Raw genomic sequence first — 16,247 nt, forward strand, 5'->3', positions numbered from 1 at the left:
TAATGGGTAAGTTATTTTTTCAGATTCAATATTTATGCAAAATGTATTTGTCAGATAACATTTTGGTTGATGTTTGGATAAGCTTTCATGTTAAATGTATTGATTTTGCTATTTGTGTTTGCTAGGAGCATTTCTTTGATACACCTACCAGGCTTGGTGTTTAAAGACTTATACAGACTAGAACCTAGTGAAGGTAAGATTTAAAACAACACATGAGAGAATCATGTGCATAAAGATAAAAAAAATAATCGTTGTTTTGTTGCCATTTGGTATAACTAGATTTTTTGTGTTTCATAACACTCATTTTGAATTTGTCAAAGGCCATTGCACACTGAGTCAGAAATTTTCGTATGTGTTTTTTCGTCAAAGCAAAATTGTCAAAGCACCATTCAAACTGCTTGTTACGGATGCGAAAAACGCAGAAAAGCAAACCCGTTTCGATTTTTTTTATGACGGACGAAAGTTTCGGCGTGATTGACATAACGTGAGGTCGTATTTATTTTTTAACGTGCGGAAATTGTATTAATGTGTTAGGCCTATTAAAATGTCATATAAAAATGTTTTATAGTTCTTTCACCTGTGTTCTGCAGATGAAAATTGTGTGGTTTGTGTGTCAAGTGCGCGCATAAACGCTGAGAGTGGATCGCCACAGCTAGACGCCAGCTGTGAGTTTTTCTGAGGTAAGTAGGCTACTTTAACTGAACAAATTTATTTTATGTTACAGCGTAAACTATTACCAATATCAATTAAATATAGCTAAATGTATGAAGAAAGTAAATAATACAATCTAATAGGCTATTATTACTAAAAGGACAGTCTGAAGGAACTTAGTTTTCCTCAAAAACTGCCGCTTTCATATCCCATTATGTCTGACTGCCTTTTCCAGTCGATGGACCCAATCTAGTATTTACACAAACAATGGTTTTCCGTAATTTTTACGACCAGTTAAGGCATATTTTACTCGTCATTTAAAAAAATACCGTTAATGTGTGTGACGTTAGGCTATTTTGAAGTTACCTACCGCGTTTTTTTTCAAAGGCACTCTCTCGCTCCAGGCCGATTCTATGGGAGTGCTATGCACCCTCAAATGCAAGCAAGAGCACCCTCAATTGATACTGTAATAATATTTTGGCGCAACAGATTTGCCAAACGCCCCAGTGTATATTTGTGCTTATTTGTGTTCACGCTCTGGAGAACGAAAAATTTATCCATTTACAACGCGTTTTGCAGCGTTGAGCAGCAATGTAGCCAATCACAGATTACCGGTAGTAGTATTTGGTCTCTTGAACGCAATGGCCAAACATAGGTGTTCAAGTTAGTTAGTCAGAATCTACTCACCGCCCATAACGCCATTTAAATTCAGTGTCGATTTACGCAGGCTCGCGAATTTCAGGCTCGCGAACCAATTTCCTCTATTGAGGACAATAAAGAATGAATATGAATGTGAATCCTCTCATTAACAAAGTGTAAACACGATGTAAGAGATGTATTGGACCGACAGCTGCAAACTATTTCTGAAGTGACAGCTATTTTTACATAATAGTATCATACGTGCTGGATTCACTCTGCACAGGACAGACATGCTTAAAATAGTAACGCTTTTAACGCAATATAAAGGCAGGCTAATAGATTAATTGATAAATTTTCATTGCAAAATATTTTAGAAATTCTATGCTAATTATTGGTAAAACGGCCCCCCTATCCCTTCCCCCTCTCCCTCCTGCATGTTGTAGGCTAAAAAGTTATATTCTCTTCTCTCTTTTTTCAGTGTCGATTGTCATCTGATTGTGTAAGTGATCAATCTAGCAGTCATAGATCTATCAGATGCATTATGTGATAATGGAGCCTTGCAGGCCCTACGCTTTCTTTAATTTATTTATTTAACCATATTAAATGTGTCATATTTTGGGCCTTGGTTTAACGATCTAAACGTATGATAGGGCCCTTTATGTCAAATTCATAGATTAATTTAAATTGAGTTATAATAATACAACACAATCAGGAAGAATAAGTTATCAATCAAATTAAATCAGAATCAACAAAATTCATACTTCACAACACTGGAAAAAAGTTGTTTGCAACTTCCGGTTCACTGGGACTTTAATGAGCCTCAGAAGTGGCAGGAATGCATTTAAATTAGGGGTGTAACGGTACATGTATTCGTACTGGACCGTTTCGGTACAGGACTTTCGGTACGGTTCACATGTGCACCGAATGCAATCTGTCACGTAAATTAGGCTAGTTTTGTGTGCGGAACATGCGTCATAACCGAGTTTCCACACAAACATATTAAGTGTCGGAAGTCTCCGCGTTGCACTGATTAAATCTGATTAATCGTTTTTGTGATTCAAATACATGTAAAATATTACCATTACATCTGTCTTCCTGTGTGCGGAAATTTGTTTATGTTGCTGTGACAACGAAACGCGTGCATGCGCGCCTGTGTTTATAACTTGCTCCATGCGCGCTGATGTGCTCATCTGTTGACATTTTAAAAATGCCTTTCAGTTGCTTAATAAAAGCGGGCTTTCCACACAAACAAACGTACATGTGTCATTAGTAAAAAATGGGATTTTAACTCTCGGGTCGGGCTCGGACATAAATATCTTTATGCCTGTCGGGTTCGGTTACTGCTGTCTAAAATCTACTGCCTAAAATTCGGCTAGATCACCACATACACGGCACGCTCGCTTTAGCCCAGCCTCTCACTAGCTAGCGTCATGGCCAATATTGGTTTAAGAATATTTTATTTAGTGGAGAACTTTGCAGCAGTATTTTATTTCTTATTCTTTTTTTATTTTATATATTTTTTATTAATTATATTTTATTAAAAAGTGTGTTTAAAAAAAGTGTAAACTAATTGTTAAAAAAAGTTTATAGTAAACAAACAGCAGTTTAATGTTTCGCATTTCTTTCCCTTACTGTACCGAAAATGAACCGAACCGTGACTTTAAAACCGAGGTACGTACCGATCCGTGATTTTTGCGTACCGTTACACCCCTAATTTAAATTCTTGATAACAATGTTATGAGATTAAAGTCAGCATTAAAATCAAGATTGATCAAGATTGATTGATTATTTACTTTGTTAGCGCATATTACTAGTCTTGTGGTGAACAATGAATCCGTGCAAGTTAATACACAGAAAAAAATAGTTTGCCGTGGTAATCTATAATCAAAGTCTGAAAAGTTACTTCCGGTCTGAAATGACGTTCCTTTTCTGATGATGTAGGCTTGACGGCTTGGGTTGGAAAACGCTTAACCACTCCCCTCAAACCGTTAGTCTGCTTTGAGCGAGAGATGGAGAGGAGGAGCGCTAAAGTAAAACCCTGCCCTCTGTTCAATATTCCGTTTCACTTGGAAATACGTCACAACACTGGAGAAAAGTCATTTGCAACTTCCGGTTCACGTGTATTTTAATGTTTTAAATAGAAGGTTTTGATTATAAAAATATAAAATGATTTAAATAATACTTTAAAGGGTTAGTTCATCCAAACTTGATAATTCTGTCAGTAATTACTCACCCTCATGTTGTTCCAACCATGTAAGTCTTTCGTTCATCTTCCGAACACAATTTAGGATATTTTTGATGAAATCTGAGAGCTGTCTCACTCCACCATAGGCTTTCAGAGGGAATGAATCTTGCTGGCCCAGAAAAGTTATTAAAGAGATCGTTAATATATTCCAAGTGACTACAGTGGCTCAATCTTAAGTTTATCAAGCGACGAGAATATTTTTAGTTTGCAAAAAACACACAAAAATAACGACTTTATTCCACTATTCATTTCCTTCTCTCTAAAAAATCATATCTTGTTTCTTACATTATTTATATTAAGACAAATAAAGGGCCGCTTTTAAAGATGACTACTGTATGTGTTAATATGAAAATGTAAGACCTGTGTTTGTTTTAAGATTCTTTTTAAAGATCAACCCTAAAGAGGGCAGCAAGTGCACGGACAAAGTTGGCACAAGTCGAAAGACAGGAGGTGTTGTAAAGAGAAAGGTGACTGCCATCAACTCCCGGGTAGCAACGTTTCTGCAGAGGCTCACCGAATTTGAGTGGAGAACATCAAATTAGGTAAGTTTCTTATGCAGGGCTGGACTGGTACAAAAAAATTGGCCCGGACAGGCCACCACAATCAGTCAGACACCAACACCAGTACACAATTTTTGCAGTTTCATTAAATATTTGTCCCTGCTGTTCTCAGGGTGTCTGTGAATCCTTTAAAGGACAACTCCGGTGAAAAATGAACATAGGGGTAATTAACACATGGTTACCGAGTAGATCGTTCTCTGGGATGCGTTTTCATGATAATCGAATGTAAAGAGTTTGATCTCTAAATACAGATTAGCTTATAATGCTAGTATATGGGGCAGAGAGTAAGTTAAAGTAAATCGCTAGTTAATACCACTAACAATGCTCAAAATAGTCTCACACTAACATAATAGCATAATGAGGGTCCTTACATGCAAACCGAAGCATTGAGAACTTTGTAAGTGTACAAACAGTTTAATAAGAAGATACTTTATAAAGACAGTACATTACGCGTATTCAGACACAGCCATCTTGGAAAACAGTCTCGACAAGTCGAGCAACGAACGCCATGCTAAGTGATATGAACTGTGACTTGGAATCTTCTGTTGTTTCCGGAAGAAAGCAACAGAGAAAATAAATAAATACAAATAATAATACAAAAATGAACAAGTCACAGTTCATATCACTTAGCACAGCGTTCGTTGCTCGACTTGTCGAGACTGTTTTCCAAGATGGCTGCTGTCTGTATACGCGTAATGTACTGTCTTTATTAAGTATCTTCTTATTAAACTGTTTGTACGCTTACAAAGTTCTCAATGCTTCGGTTTGCATGTAAGGACACTCATTATGCTATCATGTTAGTGTGAGGCTATTTTGAGCATTGTTAGTGGTATTAACTAGCGATTTACTTTAACTTACTCTCTGCCCCATATACTAGCATTATAAGCTAATCTGTTTTTAGAGATAAAACTCTTTACATTCGATTATCATTAAAACGCATCCCAGAGAACGATCTACTCTGTAACCATGTGCTAATTACCCCTAGGTTTATTTTTCACCGTATTTTCTTTTATAGGAACACCCCACCGTTTTTTTAAATAGGGCTTATTCACCGTCTTTCCTACATTTAGATAGGTGGGCAAATGCATTTGTCTCAGTGCATGCATTGTTTTAGTTTGACAGAGTCGGCGCTTGCTTAGCTTAGCATAATGAATGGAATCCTTTGTTGCCAGCTAGCATGTACTGAGTAAAAGTGATAAAAAATGAAACACCTAATTACTACTGCGTATTCACAAGTACAAATAGCGATGCAGATTAAGACTAGGTGATTTCCAAGGCAGATATTGACTTGGGACTATATCATGGTGAAGCACAGGCGAAGCACTGCTACTTGGGCGCAGAGATATCACGCAACACATGAAATCTGTCAACTTACCGGCGTGACCTGCACTGAGTATCTTCGCTTTTGGATTGTTGAGTTTTTCAGTCGGCATAGGTTGGCATATTCCCCCACACTCACACCACCAGTTTGTGTTGGCTCTCATCCTCACGTCCTCAGGTTGTTGAGCGATCGCAACCTCCTCCTCCTGTTGTTCTATTTCCAAAGCACGCAGCTCCTCTTCTGAAAACTCTGGTTCATAGAGGTATGGTTCTGGATCTTGACTGTCTGAGAAGTCACCCTCTTCGTCTCTCACAAAATCAGCCATGTTCATCGCCATTTACTATGTCTACTGTAGGAAAAATAGCCAGCTACTATTATGTTGACTGGGATTTCATGTGTTGCGTGATATCTCTGCACTCAAGTAGCAGTGCTTCACCTGTGATTTACCCTAATATAGTCCCAAGTCAAAATCTGTCTAGGAAATCGCCTAGTCTTAATCTGCATCTCTATTTGTACTCGTTGTGAATACGCAGGCCACAAGAAGTAATTAGGTGTTTTTTTATATCACTTTTACTCAGAACATGCTAGCTAGCAACAAAAGATTCCATTCATTGTGCTAAGCTAAGCTAGTGGCGACCCTGCCAAACTAAAATGCATGCACTGAGACAAAAGTCTAAATGTAAGAAAGACGGTGATTAAGCTCATATTACATGTGCAGTGCTACCAAATCTGGTGCTGGTGCTACAATCTGTAGAACTTGCTGTTTGAGTGTGTTACGTCCAAGGATGTATTTGTTTTGTTTTCTTTCTTTTTTTATTTATTTTCCCCTTTCTCCCTGTTTCTCTCTCTCTACTTCCCATAAGCAGAAAGGAATTGCTGCCACCTGACGCCAATGATCGGGTGTAAATCTGCTGTTATTGGAGGAGAGGAAGCTTTGGGGGCAAAAGCAGCACCATTCCTCAGATCAGTTATTTATTTGTAAACTTTTGTTGTATTGTTCTTTATCATACAAATGTATATTGTTGTTTATTTGGGATTAGTAGAGAGGTGGGTGCCATTTCCTTTTGATTTAATTTTCTCTTGTTTTAGCTGAGAACTATTAGTGTATTTTGTACTTGCTTTAAATTTTTTTTTTTTTTGCGTATTGTCATGATCTGCTTTTATTTGTTATGCATGAATTTCTCTTTTAAATGTCACAATAAGTAAATTGAATGTAATTAATTGTGATAGTAAATAATAAATATGCTGATGTACATGAACAAGTAACTTTTTTGGAATTTATTCAATTCAATAGCATTAATAGTGTAAAATAAATGAAAAATAAGTTGCAGTAAGGGTATTGTACTGTAAAATGAAACTGCGGTAAGGGCATTATACTGTAAAATTAAATTGCAGTAAGGGCATCATACTGTAAAATTAAATTGCAGTAAGGCATCTTACTGTAAAATTAAATTGCAGTAAGGAAATCATACTGTAAAATGAAATTGCGGTAAGGGTATCTTACTGTAAAATTAAATTGCGGTAAGGCCATCTTACTGTAAAATTAAATTGCAGTAAGGGCATCATACCGTAAAACACATTTACAGGTAAGCTACTGTAAAGTGGAACTTACAGTAACTTACTGGCAATAGTGCTGCCAGTAAGTTACCGCAAAAATACAATAATATGTCTAACAGTGTAGTACTTATTCATTAGCTACTAGTGCCTATTCTTTAGATACTAGTGCTTATTCTTATAGGTACTAGTACCTTTTTTTAAATATACTAGTACTTATTCATAAGATACTAGTTCTTATTTATTAGAGAATAGTACTTATTCATTACTAGTTCTTATTTATTAGATACTAGTACTTTTTCATTAGATACTAGTTCTTATTTATTAGAGAATAGTACTTATTCATTACTAGTTCTTATTTATTAGATACTAGTACTTTTTCATTAGATACTAGTTCTTATTTATTAGAGAATAGTACTTATTCATTACTAGTTCTTATTTATTAGATACTAGTACTTTTTCATTAGATACTAGTTCTTATTTATTAGGTACTTATTCATTAGATACTAGTACTTATTTAATAGATACTAGTACTTATTAATTAGTTACTAGTATTTATTATTAGATACTAGTACTTATTAATTAGATACTACCTATTAAATAGATACTAGTACTTATTCATTAGATACTAGTACATATTTCAATAGTGACTAGTAACATTCTTTTGTTAGTAAAAAATTAAATGTTTTGCCATTGACTTCTATGGGATCTGTCATTCAGATATCAACTATTCAGTTCTGACTAGTATGTATTCCAATTGTGACTAGTACATATATATTAGATACTAGTACTTATTCATTAGAAACTAGTATCTATTAATTAGACACTAGTACTTATTAATTAGCTACTAGTACTTATTCAATAGATACTAGTACCTATTTATTAGACACTAGTATCTTTTGTAATTGTTACTAGTAACGTACTCGGTTACCTAACGTAACCTCGGTTCTCTCTAGATGAGGGAACGTACTGCGTAATTGCATTACGCAACGGTAAAGTCATCTTTGCTCGAGATATGAAGCCAAAAATGTATCCTAAATTTTTTATATATTGTCAACGCAGTGTGGCAGCAGGCAGACCTAGAGCAGGCTGTCTAGCGTGCTCATTGGCTGCCTCGTGGCAACTGCAGCAGCCTACCACTGAGCTGGGCGTGACGTCGTGCCCTCACGCGTCATAGCCCGCCAGAATGGGGGTGGCTTAGCATATAAAAGGAAGGGCTCAGCGGCTGCTTAACTGGTTTTTCATCGCCTGAAGCGAAGTGAGCTCGGGGCGCGATCACAGCAGGTTACACAGTACTTGTTCCCTCATCCAGAGAGAACCGAGGTTACGTTCTCTTACGATAGGTTCTCTCGTACTGCATAATTGCATTACGCAACGGGAACCCCTTTTCAACGGCGTGCGCGCCAAGCATCCACTACATAAGTCCCAGGGGGGAACGCCCCGGGAGGAACGCCCAGGGGGACACAGATAAGTGGGAAAAGGCGGCCAACAGAGTGGGCCCGCACATTTACATAAGCACACAGTAGGGGATATATAAAAATATAGACCCTAATAGTGCAGCTCAACCAGGGGAGTCGAATCGAAACTTAGACTGATAGAAGTCTAGCCTGCAGGGCGGGAACTTCCAGGTTATAGAACCAAACAAATGTAGAGGGGGAGGCCCAGCCTGCCGCCGTACAAATGTCATGAATAGAAATTCCGCTGGACCAAGCCCACGAGGAGGCCATGCCTCTGGTGGAATGAGCCCTGATGCCCAGAGAGCATTGCAGGTCTTTAGACGCATAAGCTGTCGCAATAGCATCCACTATCCAACTGGACAGGCTGTGTTTCGAGGCGGCGAGACCCTTGGTGTGCCCACCAAACGAAACGAAAAGCTGCTCCGAGCGTCTGAAGGCGGCGGAGCGCGTGATGTAAATTCTCGGCGCTCTGACAGGGCAGAGGGATGCGCTTTCAGGGCCTCCAGGACCAGATAAAGATCCCAGATAGGAACCGATGGGGGCCGCAGCGGATTCATCCTCCTGGCTCCTTTTAGGAAGCGGATGATGAGCTCGTTCCTTCCTATTACCTGGCCGTGTGTCGACTCTGCGAACGCCGCAATGGCCACAACATATACTTTGAGCGTGGAGGGGGACCTGCCCATGTCCAGCAGCTCTTGAAGGAAGCAAAACACCCACGAAACCCCACAAGTTTGTGGGTCCAAACCTTTGTAAGTGCACCATTTAGTAAACACAGACCATTTGGACGCGTAGAGCTGTCTCGTAGAGGGAGCTCTAGACTGCGTGATCATGTTCACAACCCCTTCCGGCAGAGCAACGGGTATCCATGATTATTCATGATTGATTATTCATGCATGCAGAGACCAGCGCTCTGGATGAGGATGCCAAATCGAACCGCCGGCTTGAGAGAGGAGATCTCTCCTCGCCGGGATCGGCCATGGGGCTAAGTCTGACAGCCGCATCAGTTCTAGGAACCACGTCTGGTTCTACCATCGCGGGGCTATGAGAACCACTGAGGGGCGAACCTCCCTGATTCTCCTGATGACCTGAGGCAGAAGTGAGACCGGAGGGAACGCGTACAGCGGGCAGCTGGGCCAAACTTGGGCAATGAGCTTTTTGACGCAAACCGGTCGAGTTTTGCTTTGCCAAAAAGACGCCACAGCGACTGGACTGTCTGCGGGTGCAAGGACCATTCCCCCGGGGGAACCTTGTCTCTGGACAGTTTGTCTGGGCCAACGTTCAGGTAGCCCGGCACATGCGCGGCTCTGAGCGAGCGCAGTGAGCGCTGAGCCCAAACGAGGAGGCGTTCCGCCAGAGTGCAGAGAGTTCTGGATCTGACACCGCCCTGGCGGTTCACGTAGGACACCACAGACATGTTGTCCGTGCGGACCAATACGTGGTGGCCCTGCAGGGATGGGAGGAAGTGTTTCAATCATTTCTAGACAGTTTATGTGAAGGCTTTTCTCCTGGTCTGACCAGAGGCCATAGACCGGTCTGCCCTCGAACAAAGCACCCCAACCTAGGTTGGATGCGTCCGTCGAGATAACTTTTCGGTACGAGACGACTCCCATTGTCACTCCCAGCTGGTACCATTCGGCCGTTAACCAGGGCTGCAGAGCTGAAACGCAGCTCTGAGTCACTCTGATTTGCGCGCCGCCGGCAGCCCAGGCTCGGTGAGGCACTCGAGCGTTCAGCCAGCTTTGTAGAGGGCGCATACGCAGTAGACCCAGCTGGAGCACTGCTGCAGCTGAAGCCATATAGCCCAACATTCTCTGAAATATTTTCAGAGGAACAACGCTGCCCTTCTGGAAAAACGATGCCAGATGCCGAACACGGCGTGCACGCTGTGTCGACAAGCGGGCCGTCATGGCCACAGAGTCCAGCTCTATTCCCAGAAAAGAGGCTGACTGACGGGGCAGCAATGAGCCCTTGGTCCAATTGACCGTGAGACCCAAGCTTTCCAGATGACTGAGAAGCACTGCTCTGTGAGATATGAGTTCTATCTCCGACTGTGCTAAAATCAGCCAATCGTCCAAATAGTTCAAAATTCGCATGCCCTGACTTCTCAGGGGAGCGACGGTCGTGTCCATGCATTTCGTAAATGTACGGGGTGCTAAAGACAGGCCGAACAGCAAGACGGTGTATTGATATACCTGACTGTCGGTCGGAGACGGGGTGGGCGAAGCCGGATAGCGTAGCAGGCACGGATGGCTGAAGGTGGCGAAGACGGCCGGTTTCCTCAGACGCTGTCCTAAACTTGCTGGTCGCTTGTTTCGACGGCGGCTTCTCTCAGAGTCCATCGATGCGTAGAGCTTCGCTGAAGAGATGAAAAATCAGTTCAGCAGCCCCTGAGCCCTTCCTTTTATATGCTAAGCCACCCCCATTCTGGCGGGCTACGCGAAGCGCGCAAGGCAGCCAATGAGCACGCTAGACAGCCTGCTCTAGGTCAGCCTGCTGCTACACTGCGTTGACAATATATACAAAATTTAGGATACATTTTTGGCTTCATATCTCGAGCAAAGATGACTTTGCCCGTTGCGTGATGCAATTAGATGGCCTTCGGCGGTGTTTTATGACGTAACAGCCTAGATTAGGACATAGTGATCGAATTGAGAAGCACCAATAAAGTCAGTTGAATAAATGACTCACTGAATCACTGATGAAAACACAGCATTTGCTGGCTGCCACCTACTGGCTTAACTATGTAAACTTGCAGAAAGAGTCAATGAGAAGTGTAAAAGGCTATTAGAATTATATATTATTTTCTTATAGGGTCAATTCAGGATAATTGGAAAAAAAATTACCAGTCATCTCGTCATCGCAAAAGATCTGAATTCAGCCCTAACTCTTTTCTGTATAAATATATTAATAGCAGCGCCTCAATACCTGTAAATGGTCGCCTACTGACTCTCTTCACTGCTTCTTAGGAAATCCAGCAGGCTGGAATTTATTAGTGGCAGTCGGTGGTCCGTGCTCTCACACCCTTTTAGCAGTGACCAGTGCAAGCTCTTTCTCACTTCTGATTTACGCTGAAAAACTGACAAGCCATTTTTCTTCTGCAAACTCAAAGGCACGAAAACGCAGTGGCAAGACAGATTGTGATGCATGGTGATTGTGAAACCAAGTGTTTGCCTAAGCTTAATGTCTAATAAAATATGAAAGTAACAGTCTGCGTTTACTGAGAGAACATCTTTCTCACAGAAGCTGACAAATACATATACAGTACTTTCTATGGCAAGCCCTGAAGGGACAAACACACATCAAACACATTCACAGAGCAAATGGCACTCCACAATGTCCTAATTCAGTCTATGACAACTGTTTTTGTTTACACTGTGCTCCTGCTCTTATTTCAGCGAGCTTCAAGTTGATTTGCTGCCAAAATCGGGTGGTGCAACACTTGACAGGGAAATTTCAGAGGCAGTTGTTTAATTTGTCACCCTTCCTCAATGCTTAATCGGTGAGTTGACAGACCCACAGACAGAGGAGAGCAAGATTTCAGCTGGTGTGACATTCTCTATTGTCATCGAGACATGTGAAAATGTCACAATATAAACCTTATGCGCCAGAGAAACAAGGGCGCCGCCATCTTTAGAATATATTTCTATGGCATTGCTGTCCATGAGAAATTAGCTTATTTACTTAATGGGAAGTTAACGAAAGTTATCATAAGGATTGTAATGTTTAAAGCAGATGTCTTAACAAATGTCAGTAGACCGGGAAGATTTTAAAACGAGCCATTCATTCTGAAAGGGGGCGGGGCTACTTAAGGTCTATAGCCTAATCTTATTCTTGAATTGAACGGAGAACCAATAAAATACATGCATTTAAACATACTTACAAATGTAAATGATTGTAAATAGTTTGAAGCCAAATATATGTTAATTATAATTATCTTATATTATCCTGTTATGCACCAAATATAAATCACATACCAAGAAAAGGTCACATGTCCAAAACACCATGTAAGTTAGGAGCTTCTTTCACCATGACTGTTTATCAAAAGCAAACTGATCAATAACAGACACAGACCTAAAACAGCTGTTTGTTTGTGAAAGAGGTCGAAAGCAAAGCTCAGCGCTGGACAAATTGGATCATGACCACAATCGTTTCTGGTGAGGAAGGGTTATAATGATTTTCTCTTCCCCATTTTCTGCTTCTTTATTTTTAGTTTAATTTGTTTTAGTGCTTTTATTTCTTTCTCTAAACAACATTCATTTTCTTTTAGCTACTGGCCATTGATATACCTTTGTTAGCATTCCTGAATTTATTCAGCACTTTTGCGGACTGTTACTTTTAAATTTAATGTGCTACGTTTTGTTAATAGCAATACAAATAACCAATTATGTTGCATTGGTAAATTTATGGAAAGTAATGCATAATTATGCATTCAAGTAATTGTATTTATTATTTTAGTGAAAATGTCTTTTTAATTTCACATTTTTTTTCAATCTTTAAACTTTTTTTAAATAAAAAAAATAAGTGTGGTCTCAGACTTAAGAACTCCACTACCATGAAAAAATTGCCTTTTTATAGATATTTAATATTGTACAGAGCCATATTGAATCAGGATTTTGTAACTGAAATATCAGATTTACTTATCAGATATCAGATAATTTCCCAAACTGAAGGCCACTTTTAAATAGGCATGCGTGTTTGTTTATAGAAGAGTGTAATGCAACATGCAAGCTGAAGAAGAACAGGATCAGGACTTGACATAAGCCAGTCTGTGGCGAGCAGGACGAGAACGGCGCGAGGCTGGTGGCGTGATTACTGATGAGCGACACCTGCGCTTATTATGTGTGGCAGCAGTCGTCCGTGAGGGGCTGGCGTCTTTATTTTATTTCATTTTATTTTCGTTTTGTATTTGTTCATTTATTTTATTAAAAATCTTTAAATGTTCGTCGGTTCCCGCCTCTTCCTTTCCACAACATCTAACCTTGCTGCACTGGTGTGAAACCCGGGAGGAAGGAGGGACACGCTGTTGGAGAGCCCTTGCTGCTGATCGCAGTGCTAGGTCGGGCAACAAAGGAGAGGAGAACGGTACGTTGCGCAGGTGTCGCTCTTTATCAATCACTCCCTTGGCCCTGTCCTGCTCGCCACACAGTCCTTACAAAAATATGTATAATTCAAGTTTATTTTGTTAAGTATAAGTAAAGTTCAAGTATATTTTTAAGTATACTTTAAGTATCAATGTACTTTGTTTTGTAAGTGTAGTATTTCAATACTAATTGGGACTAGATTGGCCTACTTTTTAAATGTATAAAATTTTACTTTTAAGTGTAACAGTAGTAAACTGAGTGCACAAGAACTACGTTTTTTGATTACGCCGAAAATATACTACTAGGTATTTTGATAGTTTACTAGTTAAATACTTGTAGCAATTTTTTTTAGTTTATGAAAGTACACTTTGAAGTATACTCTCAGTATAGTTTTATATTATAGAACTTAACATCATACAGTACTTAGTTACAGTACTATATGTATTATCTTTGCACTTATTTAAGTGTTCCTATTTAGGTATTAATGTTTATACTTAAAATATACCATTAACTGTACTTTAACTCTTTCACCACCAGTGCCAGCATTTTTGGCCATTTTCACAAAATGTTCATGGCCCAGATAATATTTTGTTGTGTGAAAGAAATAACATAGTCTTTTTTATCAACACTTGAATGTGGGTACATTTCATTTCAGCATTTTGAACAAAACGCTGAGAAAATCACATTTGTTTCAAATACTTCGTCTGGATCATATTCACAACAGTGATCAAAACATAGATGGAGTATTTCTTGCATCCAAACACCCAAAAGCTTGTGCAATTCTTTACCTATTTGTGTGTCCAACATTTCATTCAGCAACGTTAGCCAGTTTTGATTTATATGCTGTTTGATGATTGCCTTAGCTACATGTGTGTAAGCAATGCTTCTCACTTGTTTCTGCTTCTTCACCTGTGTTTTGATCAGAGATTCTGTTCTCTTTCAGAAGATGCGTAATTTTGGCGTTACAAAACTACTGTCAGGAAACGCTGCAAAGGCGTGGACACTGTTATTTTTGCAGCTAACCTTATTGCGTAGGCCTTAAACATTTGTAGGAGTTTCCCTTTCAGGCGCAACATTTATGAGAGGAGAGTATTTAAATGAATCACGCAAGGTGATTTACTAAGGTTTGCGTTCGTCAATGTACTGGTGTTTGCGCCATTATTTACCGCCACAAAAAAGCACATCTTAAACCAGATGCTACCTGGTAGATCAACCCGATCTCACGGCAATTCGTACGAATTTTACGAGGTGGCTAATTCGTACCAATTCATACGACCTCATTTTTTGCTAAATCGTACATATTTTACGATTTGCCAAGATCGTATGAATTCATACGAATGACCTACTCCTGACCCCGCCCCTAAACCCAACAAATTTGTGGGTTTAGACAAATTGTACAAATTCGTACGAGTGAGGTCGTACAAATTCGTACGAATTAGCCACCTTTTAATCACTCGTACAAATTCGTACGAATTGGTCGTGAGATAGCGTTGGGTAGATTGCGTTGGTCATTATGGAAATTATCTGACTGTGTCTGTGTTCTTTAATTTGTGTGTCGTCAGTAGATCATACGCAGAACTTTCCACTCCCATCGGTGCTGTTTTTAAATTGTGCACTCATGCTAATTTGCCCTGTTTAGTAAATCTGCCCCTTAGACTTTTTTGTCAGTATAAGTCAAGTATACTTGAGTGTAATTTTAAAGATATTTCTTTTTTGTTGTTTAAAATAAGTAATAGCACAATTGAATAAACTCTTTTGTAAGGGAGACTTAAACAAAAGCTCTATGATCATTGTCATGAGCACGTGCTCCACCCACTCTTGTTCCTGTCAATCTCTGTCCACTGTCTCATTAATTGTCCTCTCTTCTCCTCTCCTTCTGAATACTCCAGTCCAGTCCAGTTCCAGTGGAAGTTCAGTCTCCTTGCATAATTGCATAATTAGTTCAATTAGCTGTGTCTCCATACATCTCAGCTGCTCCTGCTCGAATACAGTTCTGAAGCTGAAAAGTAATTATGAGATGTGGGACTCAATCAAATCTCCGACTGGTATATTTAATTACTGTGGTAATGATTGTTAATGACTTTCCTGATGGATTCATTTAGAGACGTGGGAGGTTTAAAGCACAGTGTTCAGGCGCACCAAACACACACTTTTGTCCTCTTATCTCCCTCCCTTTTTATTTTTGCATATTTCATTTTTCCCATCTTTTGGCGGCTGATGTTTTTCTTTCTCTGTACAGCTCAGTGCAATATTTCATTTCCCATCTCTCATTGTGTGTAAATAAAAATGAGAACATGTATATCTGTGTTTACATAATCTCATTGGATGCCAGTTTTATCCTCCAAAATGCTGCTTGGGGACTACAAACAAGGGAACGGCAAATGCTTCCCACTCTTAGTGAAGAGAAGTGTGTGTGCAAGGGTGTATCAGACAGCTGAATATCCAAAATCCCATTATCTTAATTCCAGTGGCGTATTGCTGCCTGACAAGCTTTATTAAAAACCCTCAGCTAAGTCACACGATCACCACACGTTCTCCTCTCGAACCAAAGTGAGCCTTCTGTTATACACAAGAACACTGTCTGCGTTCGTTTGCATGCGAAAAAGGTGTAACATTTTCATTTCTTAGCGGCGTGTGGTGTGTCTTGTTGGTCACCGCAGAGGTCAAATAACAAAAAAAGGTAGATGATGCTAATGATGATAAAGATAAACAACATGTACGTGTGTGTGTGAATATGTG

The sequence above is a fragment of the Phoxinus phoxinus genome (genome assembly GCF_949152265.1).
Source record: "Phoxinus phoxinus genome assembly, chromosome: 3".
Lineage (NCBI taxonomy): Eukaryota > Metazoa > Chordata > Actinopteri > Cypriniformes > Leuciscidae > Phoxinus > Phoxinus phoxinus.